We start from the raw sequence: 14,697 nt of genomic DNA on the forward strand, positions 1-14,697 counted from the left end.
GCCGGTTCAGTGCTTGGGTTTTCGTGCAGTCTGCCGCAGTGTCAAACAAACAGACCATAATAAACAGAAGGAGCCACAGGGGTTTGGCTGCGAGGCCCACATGAACCTGCTGCTGAGGCGGGACGACTGTTTGTAGCGTAGCGTAGCAACGGAGAGCACAGAGACATTTATGCAGACAGCAGATCCCACACAACCACAGCAACACGACAAACAGTCTGAGCAAGAGATGCTGCACGCAGTAAAAACCAGTGTAAAACACAGATGATGCAACTGAGTGTTAGAAACTAATACGTGCGTTGAATACGGGGAACAGCCAAGAATATTCTACCGTTGTCAAGCCTAAAAGGTCCAAATGGCTTGATCAATGGAGTTTTCCTTGGGGTTTTGATGTATTTTGATATATTTAAACAGGAATAGGACATATTGAAAGGCTGGTTTCTTTTTAAAATATTTAATATCCAGCTAATATCCTTGCACAATCTGCATGCATGTTTTTTTACATTTAGCACTGACCTGAATAAGATATTTCACATAAGAGATGTTTACATATATAAATAATAGTTGAATTTATAAAAATGACTCTGTTCAAAAGTTTACATACACTTGATTCTTAATACTTTGTTGTTACCTGAATGATCCACAGCTGTGTGTTTTGTTAGGTGATAATTGTTCATGAGTCCCTAGTTTGTCCTGAACAGTTAAACTGACAAATTCTTTGGTTTTTCAGTATTTTTGAACCCTTTCCAACAATGACTGTATGATTTTGAGATCCATCTTTTCACACTGAGGACAACTGAGGGACTCATATGCAACTATTACAGAAGGTTCAAACGCTCACTGCATTAAGAACGAGGGGGTGAAAACTTTGGAATTTGAAGATCAGGGTAAATTGTACTTATTTTGTCTTCTGGGAAACATTCTGATATATTCTGAAAAATGTACACATCTTCAAAAAGTTTTTTTTTTTCCCTTTTGGAGCATCAGTGAGCGTTTGAACCTTCTGTAATAGTTGCATATGTCATTTGTGGGTATATGCCAGTGACATGACCAGCTAAGGACCAGCATAAACCAGCTAAAACCAGCATCCCAGCCACAAAACCTAGCATATGGGCATAATAAAGGCGAAAGGAAAAGGGGAATTACATAATTTTCATTTTTGCAATAAAATCTCCCATTTTAATCAATGGATGATGGTACTTATATAAGAAACCCAATGAAGTGTCTGTAGTACCGAGACAGAAGGCCTTTTGTACGACTAGTCTTTTTACAGTAAGTGAACATGGAAAAGTCTGTAAGAAACGGCCCACATGACACAAATACAGTCTGTCATTTCGAGAGTATTTGACTCGGTTCCACGCCAGGCCTCTCAAATGGCTTCCATGTGTGCGAGTTGAGGGGAGAGGCAGATCTCGGCGGGTTTGCTTTGTCTGAGAGCTTTTGGCAGCGCCGCGAGGATTCCTGAAAGCCAGAGCAACATGGCGTCACCCCAAAACAGCTCCCTGACTCAGAAGCACAAGGGCGCCCTGGACGAACTTCTGTTGGAAGTACAAGCATCAGATCTAGGGTTTCTCCAGCCAGGAAATGAGTCACGCTTTATTCACCCATCCATCCGTCCACAGATGGGTCCCACCTCCATTTGTTCCCCAGCTGCCCAAGGCAGAGGATTGAAAACGCTGCTGCAACTTTAATCTGTCGACTCAATTATTTAATAAAGGTGCGGCTGTGTTCAAACGCAGGCGCCAGACTTCTCTCTTCATCCTGTCTGTCTTAAAAGCCTGTGAGATTTCCAACCCTTCCCCGTGGCTGTACAAACCTGAGAGCTTTACTGACTCAGTATTGCTGGTATTCCTGATTGAGAGAGTAAACCGTGATGTCATGAAGCGGTGAGGAACACACTGAGCTCAAGAGTTTAATTCCAGTCATGATTCAGATGGCGACCGTGATGGAAGTGATTACTTTTCGTGATTTAACAAGATCTGGACGCCAGGACGCCTCGGTTTTCGACAGGGCTGCATGTGCGTGTATATGACTCAGAAAGACAGTCATGCATGCTCATTCATTAGTTTTTGTCTGGCCAAAATATAATTATGAATATATCTGAAATACCTATCTATATCATAAGGGGCAAATGCATTTTGGTAAAGTAAAAAGTCACAAAAGGCCCATTAAAAAAGAAAATAAAGCTTTTTTTAAGATTCACGCAATTTAATAAATAGTACAATTCCATCAAACTGAATTGAATAATCCTTATGTATTTTAATTGAGTAACTGAACAATCATTTCAAGGATTATTCAATTCAATTTGATGGAATTTTATTGACTTTTTTGACTATATATTATATATATTAGTGAAATACACTACCAGTCAAAAGATTTTTAATGTTTTTAAAGAAGTCTCTTCTGCTCACCAATTTATTTGATTCAAAGTACAGCAAAAACAGTTCAATTTTGAAATATTTTTACCATTTAAAATAACTTCTTTTATTTTAATATATTTTAAAATGTAATTTATTCCTGTGATCAAAGCTAAATTTTCAGCATCATTACTCCAGTCTTCAGTGCCATATGATCCTTCAGAAATCATTCTAATTTGCCGATTTGCTGTTCTATAAACATGTATTATTATTATTATTATTATCAATATTTAAAACAGTTAAGTACATTTTTCCCAAAGATGAGCATTTATCTGAAATAAAAAAGCTTTTGTAACATTAAACACTACCATTTAAAAGCTTTGGAGTCAGTTAAAAAAAAAAAAAAAAAAAAAAAATATATATATATATATATATATATATATAGAAATGAATACTTTTATTTAGCAAGGAGGCTTTAAAGTGATCACAAGTGATGATAAAGACATTTCTAATGTTGAAAAAGATTCTATTTCAGATAAATAATGTTCTTCAGAACTTTCAAAGAAACCTGAAAAAAATCTACTCCACTGTTTTTAACATATATATATATATATATATATTTTTTTTTTTGGCGCAGCAAATCAGAATATTAGAATGATTTCTTAAGGATCATGTGGCTGGAGTAATGATGCTAAAAAATCAGCTTTGAAATCAGAGGAATAAATTACATTTTATAATATATTCAAATAGAAAACATTTATTTTAAATAGTAAAAATATTTCAAAATTTTACTACTTTTGCTGTACTTTGGATCAAATAAATGCAGGCTTGGTGAGCAAAAAATACCTTTCAAAAACATAAAAAAATTATTGTTCAAAGATTTTGACTAGTAGTGTATAATATGGGTGTTAAAATAGCTGACTAATATAAATATATTTTAACATCTATGTTAGCAATGCATTTGTGGCCATATTTTGAAATGTATCTTTTGGTCATACGTGACCCTTAAAACCAGTCCTAAGTAACACTGGTATATTAATAGCCAAAATACATTATTATTTTTATTTTATGCCTAAAAACATTAAGATATTAAGTAAAGATCATATTCCATGAAGGTATTTTGTAAATTTTCTACCGTACATTGATCAAAACTTAATTTCTGATTATTAATGTGCATTGCTTAAAACTTCATTTGGACAAACTTAAAGGTGATTTTCTCAATATTTGTATTTTTTTGCACCCTCAGATTTCAGTTTTTCAAATTGTTGTATCTCAACCAAACATTCTATCCTAGAAAACCATACATCAATGGAAAGTTTATCATGATCTCAGTTTAAAAAAAAAAATTGCCCTTCATTACTGGTTTTGTGGCCCAAAATTTCACACTTTATGAGGGGATTTATACATCATGACTGTCTTGACTGACATAAACACTTTGGATCTATTCTATGTACCATTTAGACCCATTTTTATTTTAAACTGGTTATGAAACACTGTTTATGTCAAAGACAGAATGCATATTCATTTAGGTTTGATCCATTACATAAACTTCACACATTTCCAGACTGAATGGTGCCTTTCTCGATTACTGGAAGCTGCACAGCGACAACCAATTATGCAGAAGCCACCACCACACAAATCTAGCCATTTTGTGCCAGCATAGGGACCAAAACTAACACCATCCCAACATTAACAGGTTGTTCTGTTTGGTCTGTTAGGTCAGTTCCTGTCTGGTAACATCAAACACTGTAGGAAATCACATCCTAGGTGGCACCAGATACACAAAGCAGCTGGATTTCCAGTAGAATATATTAAATGAACCACCTATGCATTTGCCAGTTTTACTGCACGTGTGTTTGCCTGTGCACCGCATTATCGATCAAGCATGCGTAACACATTTACCAACTCAAACCAGAAATCAGCAGAGCCATAGCAACAGCACACCATCCTCACATGAAAGCAATCCCGCCGCTAAAAAAAAAAAAAAAAAAAAAAAAAAAAAAAGAGAGAAGGAGAAATGGCTACCAAGGGAACAGTGGCTATTCTGAGTCCTGTAGTGTGACAGAGGTTCACATTGACACGGTTTCCCAAATGAAGTGCCGCAGCCCGCGAGGAGGGGGAAGTTCGTCTCGCTCGCTATTCTTCTACTCTCCAGTGTCATTGTTCAGACAGGAAACGCCACAGAGACGTATTAGTTGACACACTATTTTAAGTAGGTTAAGGGCACACACACCCCACTGACTAAACCATCCTCTTTACTTCAAGCCCACGTCATCCTCATTGTCTATTAATACGGTTAACATAAAACAAGACGGCTAATTTCAGTTCTCCTCCAGTGCAATTACCGAAGATGCTGCTGTAATTGATGTAAACGAAACACCTAGAAGTCATCACCGTTTGCATTAAACATAAGAGGTGAATCAGTGTTGTTATTGTTATTGTCAAAAACTTTTAATTTGGATGCGATTAATTGCGATTAATCATTTGAAGGCACGTTGTTTCTTTGTGATTATTTATTAGCAATTTCAAAATGAAATAATTTCTATACCATTTTTCCAGTGCATTACAATTAATTAAAGGGGTCCTATTATGCTTTTTCACTTTTTAAATATTAGCCAGTGCACACACTGTGTATGTTTGGGCATAAAGCACATCTACAAAGTTACAAATCTCAAAGTCCACTCCAAAAGGAGATATTTAGTTTTTTTTATTTAGTAAAAATCCCTTTTCGAGAACTACAGCGAACGGCTCCTTTGGACCAAAGACTATAGAATACCAAAGACATGTCACTCGTGTAGTTTTGAATGGGGAAAAATGCAACGGTCATCATGGCCGCGAAGCTCCGCCTTCTTAGTGAAAGAGCCAATCGTTGATCAGTAAAGTCAGCGCGTCACTGCAGCTGCCGTTAGAAGTCCCGGTTGCTATAGAAACAAATAGAAAAGTAAGTAAAAAAGTATAGAAAGAAAGTTGGAGGAGAAAATGAGATGGGAGTTTTTCGACATACCCTGACTGTCATGAACTGGAATACACAGAGTTCACACAGAGCTAGACAAGATGAGCATTTGAGCTTAAAACATATACGAATTGTTATTTTGTTTAGAAAATAACCGATCGTTTTGCTAGATAAGACCCTTCGTTCCTCAGCTGGAATCGTTTAGAGCCCTTTGAAGCTGCATTGTGGAAGTTCAAACTCGGGGGCACCTTAGAAGACAATATAATTTCCTTACGACTGAAGAAAGAAAGACATGAACATCTTGGATGACAAGGGGGTGAGTACATTATCTGTAAATTTTTGTTCTGAAAGTGAACTACTCCTTTAAAAGTGTCTTTTGGATGTTTTCCTTCCACTAGTCTGAAAAACACAATGAAAAACCAAAAAGCCCAAAATCTCAAACTTCACAGGTGCATGAAAAAAGGGTCTCCCCTTAAGTAGTTCTGTTAAGGAACCAAATCATAAGGAATCTAAGCCGGAATTATTGAAATCCACGTGATTCTCATCGCTGGCGGGAATGAGTGACATCATTGTCTCAGATCTCTTTCTCTTACTTTCCCATCTTGGGCTCAATCACAGCTGCGCTTTAATACTGGGGCGAGGGCGTCACGTCCAGACATGTCCACCGCTGAAATGCGCGCCCCGCAGCCGTGTAATAAACCACCATCCCATTCCCTACACAATCCTGTCACTGCTCATCTCCGTCCTCTCCTCCCTCTGGAGCCGTGCCATACGCCGCGTTCTTCCCCGTCCCATTCTGAGGAAAGAGAAAGAAAAAAGCGGGAGTCAAAACAGAGGTGTGATTCACAGGCCTGATACAGGCGATCATCATCTGCTGCAGCTGAGCAGCTGCTTCCTGGAATTAGAGCTGCGGGGTGTGTATGTGTATGTGTGTGTGTGTGTGTGTGTGTGTGTAACTGTTCTTTGTGACTCACTTGAATAACAGGCTGACAAATGTATGTGTGAGAGAGTATGAATGACTGAAGCGCTTAGCTGGAAGAAACAGGATTTGACTTTTCCTTTTTTTCTGTGGAGCATAATAGAGGAAAGGCCTATTAATTTTCTTAATGGTTTTAACATGTTTGTGTGTGTGTGTGTGTACACATATTTTTATATAAGTGTGTGTAGTGATATGTGAAGATATTGTTACCATGGATACAAAGACTGTGGTAAAAGAGCTTAATGGTCATTGGCCGCTCCAATAAAGCATTGCAATTTAAAGTGCTAAAAAAAAAGTTTGGGGTTAGTAAGATTTTTAATACTTAAGAAGAAATTGCTTTAAGAAACTGAAAGGAATTTTTTTTCTTTTTTTGCTTTTAAAGTATGCATTAAATTATTTACTATTTTCATGCTGAATAAAATCATACATTTCTTTATTAAAAATCTTTTTTTTTAATCCAAATGTTTTTTCATTCTATACACTGTATAAATGTTTATTATTATTATTAATAAATATTTAACTAAATAAAAACAAAACAAAAACAATTGGATTAAACAAATTATTATAATAAAAAAAATATTTAACTAAATTAAAACTGAAATTTAAAAAAATTCATAGAGACCAAAAAACAAACAAACAAACAAAAAGGTTTGGATTAAAAAAAAAATCAGCAAGGACGCATTAGACTGATAAAAAGTGACAGTAAAGACATTTATAATGTTACAAAATCTTTCTTTTTCAAAGAAATGCTGTTCTTTTTGAAGTTTTTTTTCATATGTGGATCCTGAAACATAAAATGTTATAAAATCAGTTTAAACAAAAATAGTTTAATTGTTTAGTAATTTTTGTTGTGCTTTTGTAATTTTTCTTCTTATTATTTTTTATTATTTTAGTTCATTTTTAATTCTGTGTTATTTCAGTTATTTTAGTACTTCATGCTTTAACGGTTTGCTGCCAAGGCAACATATATCTAATTCTTGTTTAGTTAAAGTTTTTCAAATAATATATATATTTTTTTATTTTATTTTGGCTGTATAAATGTTTTTTATTAAAATTCAGTTAGGACGCATTACATTATATAAATATTTCTATTTCAAATAAATGCTGTTCTGTATTAATTTCTATTTCAGTTTTAATTTAGTTAAAATATTTATTAATAACAATAATAAAAAAATACAGTGTATAGCTGAAATCAAATATAAATATTAGTTGAAAAACTTTAAAGAATTAGATATGTTGCCTTGGCAGCAAACTGAAAGTTTAAGCTGAAGTACTAAAATTACTGAAATAAAACTAAATTAAAAATGAAGTAAAATAATTTAGAAATAATTTAAAGAATAATAATAAAAATGACAAAAGTTAAAACTAAAATTTAAAACTAGACTTCAAATGAAAACTGAAAATGTAAGAGTAAAAGCTTATTAACAGTAAATAAATACTAAAATAACGCTTGTATATATTAATACTAATAATTGAGTATTTTAGTATGCCATTCAGTTTGCATCTGTGACAGAATAGAGTTATTAATTATTAAATTTAATATTTTAGAAATGCAAGTTTAAGCTGAAATACTAAAATTACTGAAATACAACTAAATCTAAACCTAAATAAAAAATAAACTACAATAATTTAGCAATAATAAAAAAATACAAAAGCACATAAAAATTACTAAAAATTAAACTAGAAATAAAATTTGAAAACTGAAAATGTAAAAATATACACACTAAAATAGTGCTTGAAGTATATAAATACTAATTATACTTGAGTATTTAAGTATGGTATTCAGATTGCATCTGTAGAAGAATAGAGTTTTTAGGACTGTTAGCATGAAAGAATATTATGAAAATGATTCATTTTAATACTTTTTTTTCTCTTTAATATTTTTTTTCACTCAGTTCTAAACAAAATCTGCTGAAATACATAATGAACAAGAGGTTCAGAAGGAGGCATTGGCCAATTACTGCATCACATTGGAGGTGTAATGAGTGATTGTGTGTGGGTTTATACCTACTTAACCATATTCCAGAGACAGATTTGTACTTGAAAGTGAGCTAAACCTTTTTAAAATGGTAAAAGTGCAGAAAGTTGTATATAATAACAATAGAAGTCTATGCAATGTCCCCATTGTGCATTTGTGTGTTTGTTTGAGAGGTCAGTTGACTAACCAGCCAGGATCTGGGTTTGATTTCATCCATGTCGAATCCATTGTGTTCGGCTACAAGCTTCAGTTCTGTCAAGTTTACGCAAGCCTCAGTCCAGACGGATCAATCTCAGCTGTAAGCCACACAGAGGCCGATTGAGCTGTGTGGCTTTGATCCCGCGGCCTGTGGACGGGGGTCTCTGTTTGGGGGGGAAACACAGAGGAAACGCATTTGTTTGACGGCCTTCAGTGAAATGCTGGAAATCCTGCTGTGATTGTGTGGCTCAGAAAGCTTTCAGCTCAGGAATGTGACCTACATTCTCTGTCCACCGTGGATTCATTGTGTATGAATGCGGTAAACACACACATGCTTACCGCAGTAACACACTTGGTCTTAAAGCTATTTTTGCAGTGTTTTTGTCTTTGCATTGCAGCCCAGCTAAATTATATACACTGCCGCTCAAAAGTTTATGATCGGTAAGATTTTAATGCTTTTTGAAAGAGACTTTTCTGCTCGTCAAGGCTCTTTATTTGATTAAAAATACAATAAAAACTGTAATAATGTGAAATGTTAATGCAATTTAAAATAGTGGTTGTCTCTATTTTAATATACTTTAAAATATAATTTATTTCTGTGAATTTTCAGCATCATTACTCCAGTTATCACTGTCACATGATCCTTCAGAAATCATTTTAATATGCTGATTTATTAAAGTTGGAAACTTACTTTTTTTGGGAAGTTGTGATACTTTTTTCAGGATTCTTTGATAAATCAAACATTAAAAAGAACAGCATTTATTTAAAAAAGAAAACCTTTGTAACAATATACACCTCGTTTAAAGTTTGGGGTCAGTACATTTTTTTTTCTTTCTTTCTCTCTTTGAAATAAATTAATACTTTTATTCAGCAAGGATGTGTTAAATTGATAAAATTGTAACTTTTGATTCATTAAGAAAAGTATCACAGGCTCCAAAGAAAAATGTCCAAACACTGTTAATACAAGTAATTAATCAGTATATTAGAATGATTTCTGAAGGATCATGTGACACTTAAGGCTGGAGTAATGGCTGATGAAAATTCAGCTTTGCATCTCAGAAATAAATTATATTTTAAAGTATGTTAATATAAAAAACTGTTATTTTTAATTGCAATAATGTTACTTTTTTTGTATTTTTGATCAAATAAATGGAACTTTGATGAGCCTTAGAGACTTTTTAAAAAGCAGTAAAAATGAGCAACAGTGTAGTTGACAGGAATGAACTGTAAATATGTTGTTCTACATGTTGCTATGCCTCTGTGTTAACAGTTAAAAATAAGTTGTGTCATATTTGGGCTTGGTAGGATTTTTGATATTTTTATGGAAGAAGTGCATAAAAAATTGTTAAATATTTTTACAATGTAAAATAACTTTTCTATTGCCACATATATTCAAATATAATTTATTCCTTTGATACAAAGCTGAATTTTCAGCATCATTACTACTCCTCAGTATCACATGATCTTCAGAAATCATTATAATATGCTGATTTGCTGCTTAAGAAACATTTCTGATTATTATCAATGTAAAAACAGCTGTGCTGCCCAATATTTTGTGGAAACTGTGATGCATGTTATTTTTTAGGATTCTTTGATGAATAGAATTTATTTGAAATGGGATTCTTTTGTAACATAATAAATATCTTTACTGTCACTTTTCATCAATGTAATGCATGATGATCTAAATCTCTGCTCCCTGTATTAAGGTCATTAAAAGCTGCTAGTGAAGCGGAGGGGAGGTAGGAAAGGGTTAAGCCGTGTTGGTCGGTCAGGATGGAGATGAAATGGAGTCTGGAGTGCTGACTCACTGCATTAAGAGCCTCCCCCTCCTGCCTCTTTCTCTCTCTCTCTCTCAGATCATGTGGATGGGGCGTGCGAGCATGTGGCAGCCAGCCTGCTTTTACGGGAAGAACGCAAGTGCAAAAATACTTTGGAGTGCAGTGAATCCTGAACACACACACACACACACACACACACACACACACACACACACACACACACACACACACACACACACACACACACACACACACTCAGGAGACCAAAACAGATCCACCAACAAAAGGCCTACATGTGCTAGACGTCTGAAAGTCATTCAGCAGTTTTCTGCAAAGGAAAGCAGCTGGACTTTTGAATTAAATTAATTTTGAATAGATTTCTACCTTGCTTAAAAAAATGTGAGTGATGTTTGCCAGTTTAAAACTCACTACCACAATGACAGGGTGCTGTTTTTGGTTGCCAGGGAGTTGCTATGTGGTTGCTTAGATGTTACTGGTGGTTGCCAGGGAGTTACGATTGGTTACTAAGATGGGGGTTGCCAGGGAGTTACAATGTGGTTGCTAAGATGGTGGTTGCCAGGGTGTTGCTACTTGGTTGCCAAAATGTCTTAAGTGTCTGCTAGGGCATTGCTAGGCGGTTGTTAAAATGTTTTTGGTGGTTTCTAGGGCGTTGCTATGGTTTTTTTTAAGATGGTGGTTGCCAGGGTTTTGCTGTTTGGTTGCCAAGATGTCCTTAGTGGTTGCTAGGGCATTGCCATGTGGTTGTTAAGATGTTCTTGATGGTTTCCAGGGCATTGCTATGAGGTTGCTAAGATGGTGGTTAACAAGGTGTTGATATGTGGTTGCTAGGGCGACCACATATCAGCAAGGTGGTCGTTAAGATGTTCTTGATTATTTCCAGGGCATTGCTATGAGGTTGCTAAGATGGTGGTTAACACGGTGTTGCTATGTGGTTGCTAGAGCATTGCTAGGTGGTTGCTAGGATGATCTTGCTGGTTTCCAGGGTATTGCTACGAGGTTGCTGAGATGGTGGTTATTATGGTGTTGCTATGTGGTTGCTAGGGAATTGCTGGATGTTTACTAAGATGTTCTTGGTGGTTTCCAGGATTTTGCTATGAGGTTTCTAAGATGGTGGTTGCTAACGTGTTGCTATGTGGTTGTTAGAATGTTCTTGGTGGTCTTCAGGGCATTGCTATATGGTTGCTAAGATGTACTTTGTGGTTGCCAGGGCAATGATGTGTGGTTGTTTAGATGGTGGTTGCCAGGGTGTTGCTATTTGGTTGCCAAGATTTCTTTAGTGGTTGCTAAGGCATTGCTAGATGGTTTTTAAGATGTTCTTGGTGCTTGCCAATGAGTTTCTATGTGGTTGCTAGGATAGACTTGGTGTTTGCCAGGGCATTGCTATGTGGTTGCCAAGATTGAGGTTTCCAGGATGTTGCTTTGTGGTTGCTAAGATTACCTTGTTTTTTGCCAGGGCATTGGTATGTGGTTGTTAAGATGGTGTTTGACAGGGCATTGCTGTTTGGTTGCAAGCTGGCCTTAGTGGTTGCTAGGGCATTGCTAGGTGGTTGCTACAATGTTCTTGGTGGTTGCTAGGGTAGTGGTATGTGGTTGCTAAGATGGGGATTGCCAGGGTGTTGCTATATGTTTTGCCAAAATTTCCTTAAGGGGTTGATAGGGCATTTGCTGTTAAGATGATCTTGGTGGTTGCAAGGGTGTTGCTATGTGGTTGCTAAGATTATCTTGGTGGTTGCCAGGGCCTTGCTATGAGGTTGCTAAGATGGTGGTTGCCAAGGCATTACTGTTTGATTTCTGTGATGTTCTTGGTGGTTGCTATGTGCTTGCCTAGATGTTGGTTGCCAGGGTGTTGCTATGTGGTTACTAAAAAGTAACCATGGTTGCTAGGGTAATGCTAGATGGTTGCTAAGATGTTCTTGGTGATTTCCAGAGTGTTGCTAGGTGGTTGCAAAGATGGTCTTGGTGGTTGCCAGGGTGTTGCTATGGGGTTTCTAAGATGGTGGTTTCCAAGGCATTGTTATGTGGTTGTTAGGGCATTGTTAGATGGTTTCTAAGATGTTCTTGGTGGTTTCCAGAGTGGTGCTATGTGGTTTCAAAGACAATCTTGGTGGTGGCTAGGGTGTTGCTGTGGGGTTTCAAGGATGGTGGTTGCCAAGACATTGCTATGTGGTTGCTAGATGCTCTTGGCAGTTTTCAAAGCATTGTTATAACACAGATCTTCCCTACCTTCCTCTCACCATAATCGTATTATCCTGCCGTCTGGACTGATGCCTCAGTGGTTCGTCTTCCATTAGCATTTCCACAGAATCTTTCCACAAACAACACACCAGCCTCTCATTCTTTCTCCTGTTTACCCAGATGTGAGGTCTGTCAAAACCACATGGATCCACTGTAAACCAGCATGCAGTCCAATAAACAAAGACATTCATAATAATGGTTATACAAGCCTTAATCCAAGAACAACATTAAAGCAATATTCTGTCAAAAACATAATGTTAAATACCACAAAACAATGTTAAATGTTGACAACACAACTTAAGACTGAATTTAAGTGTTTTTTTTTTAAATAAACTTTACGTTTTTGCTTTTGAATCCTCCAAAAATGGCCCCATTTACTTCTATTATAAATTCATCACTGTAAGCTTTAATTTTTGATTTTTTACATTTAAAACAAGGGATTAGTTTAAAATAAGGTGTTAATCAACATTATGCACAAATGTTGTCAAATGAGATTATAACTTGTATTAACCTGAAACATTCTTTTAATGTGTCATTAAATTGTTGACTTTGGAAAATGACTCAAAATCTGAGTGAGTGAAGTGAATTATGCCTTAAGCTCTTTCAGAACAATAATTAAATTCTCAGGTTAGGCCCCATTACTCACGACAAATGTGAACAGTTTTAGTTTCATTAACAAAAGCACTTTCTGGACGGGAAACGTGGGTTCAAACGTGTAAGAATACCAGCAAACCACTGAATTCTAGGAAGTATTTCCTTGAAGGTGCAATTCACATGTGACTGGATTGTATTAGTGAATTTGTACAGAATGTCCCAGCATGTTAAAAATGTGACCGCAGGCGTCCCACTCAGCATGATGGCGTGTTCATTCCTGTCAGGTTTGAGCTGATGTCTCATGTCCAACACCTACATGATGATGAAAGTGTTGTTTCTGGTGCCAATATCATACGTTCATCTCATTCACTAAATCATTAATGAAGTGTACAATCTACCGCCATCTATAATGCAAGTGCAAGAAATGTTGTTTTTAAAGTTGTTTCTTCATGGGAACAGATTTGGAGAAATGTAGCATTCCACTGAATGGGTGCCGTCAGAATGAGAGTCAAAACAGCAGAAAAATCTAAATCTCACATATGTGACCATGGACCACAAAACCAGTCTTAAAGGGATAGTTCACCCAAAAATGAAAATTTGATGTTTATCTGCTTACCCCCAGGGCATCCAAGATGTAGGTGACTTTGTTTCCTCAGCAGAACACAAACAAAGATTTTTAATGAAAACCGGTGCAGTCTGTCAGCCAAATAATACGATCGGTTTTTGCGAGAAACTGGACAGTATTTATATCATTTTTTACCTTTGAGACACAGCCACGTCCATCTGTACTGAGCACGAGCTCATCATCAGGCTCGTTACATGTGAACGCGCTCTGGCGTAGTATATGCAAACACCGTAAGGGGAAACCAGTGAAAAGTCCCGGATGAGTTTGCGCAAGCAAACGTAATCTTTTAGCTTAGAATCGGTTTGAACAATCAGGATAAGCGCAAGTAATTACCATTTTGAACAGCCGCTATACCCACAATCTCTGTGCTCTGTGTAAACAATGAGTGTTGTATTCATGCGACAGATCGCTTCCGGTGTTTGCATATACTATGCCAGAGCGCGTACACGAGTAACGTGCCTGATGATGAACTCGTGCTCATGACAGATGGACGTGGCTGTGTGTCAAAGGTAAAAAATGATATAAATACTGTTCAGTTTCTCACAAAAACCTATCGTTTCGTGTCTTAGGACATCAATGTATCGTCACGAGTCGCAGGGTGTAATTTTGATTTGTCTGTGCATGTTTTTGTTTACTTTTAAAGGTCTGGTGACCATCCACTCACATTATTTGGCTGGCAGACTGGTTTTCGTAAAAAAATCTTTGTTTCTGTTCTGCTGAGGAAACAAAGTCACCTACATCTTGGATGCCCTGGGGGTAAGCAGATAAACATCAAATTTTCATTTTTGGGTGAACTATCCCTTTAAGTAAGTCTTTAGCCAAAAATACATTGTATGGGTCAAAATTGTAAAAATTTTCTTTTATGCCAAAAATCATTAGGATATTAAGTAAAGATCATGTTCCATGAACATATTTTGTAAATTTCCGACTGTAAATATATAAACACTTAATTTATGATTAGTAATATGCATTGCTAAGAACT

The 14,697-nt window shown here is 36.1% G+C and overlaps 1 long non-coding RNA gene across 1 annotated transcript; it reads right to left on the reverse strand.

Moving 5' to 3' along the window:
- Nucleotides 1–4,880: 4,880 nt before the first annotated feature.
- LOC141326468 (uncharacterized) lies at nt 4,881–12,775 on the reverse strand. The gene is made up of 3 exons (XR_012353898.1): nt 12,485–12,775; nt 8,452–8,626; nt 4,881–6,103 (listed from the first exon to the last, which is right to left on the reverse strand). It is a non-coding gene; the product is annotated as an uncharacterized lncRNA (long non-coding RNA).
- Nucleotides 12,776–14,697: the final 1,922 nt, after the last annotated feature.

This window comes from Garra rufa, chromosome 2, assembly GCF_049309525.1.
Source record: "Garra rufa chromosome 2, GarRuf1.0, whole genome shotgun sequence".
Lineage (NCBI taxonomy): Eukaryota > Metazoa > Chordata > Actinopteri > Cypriniformes > Cyprinidae > Garra > Garra rufa.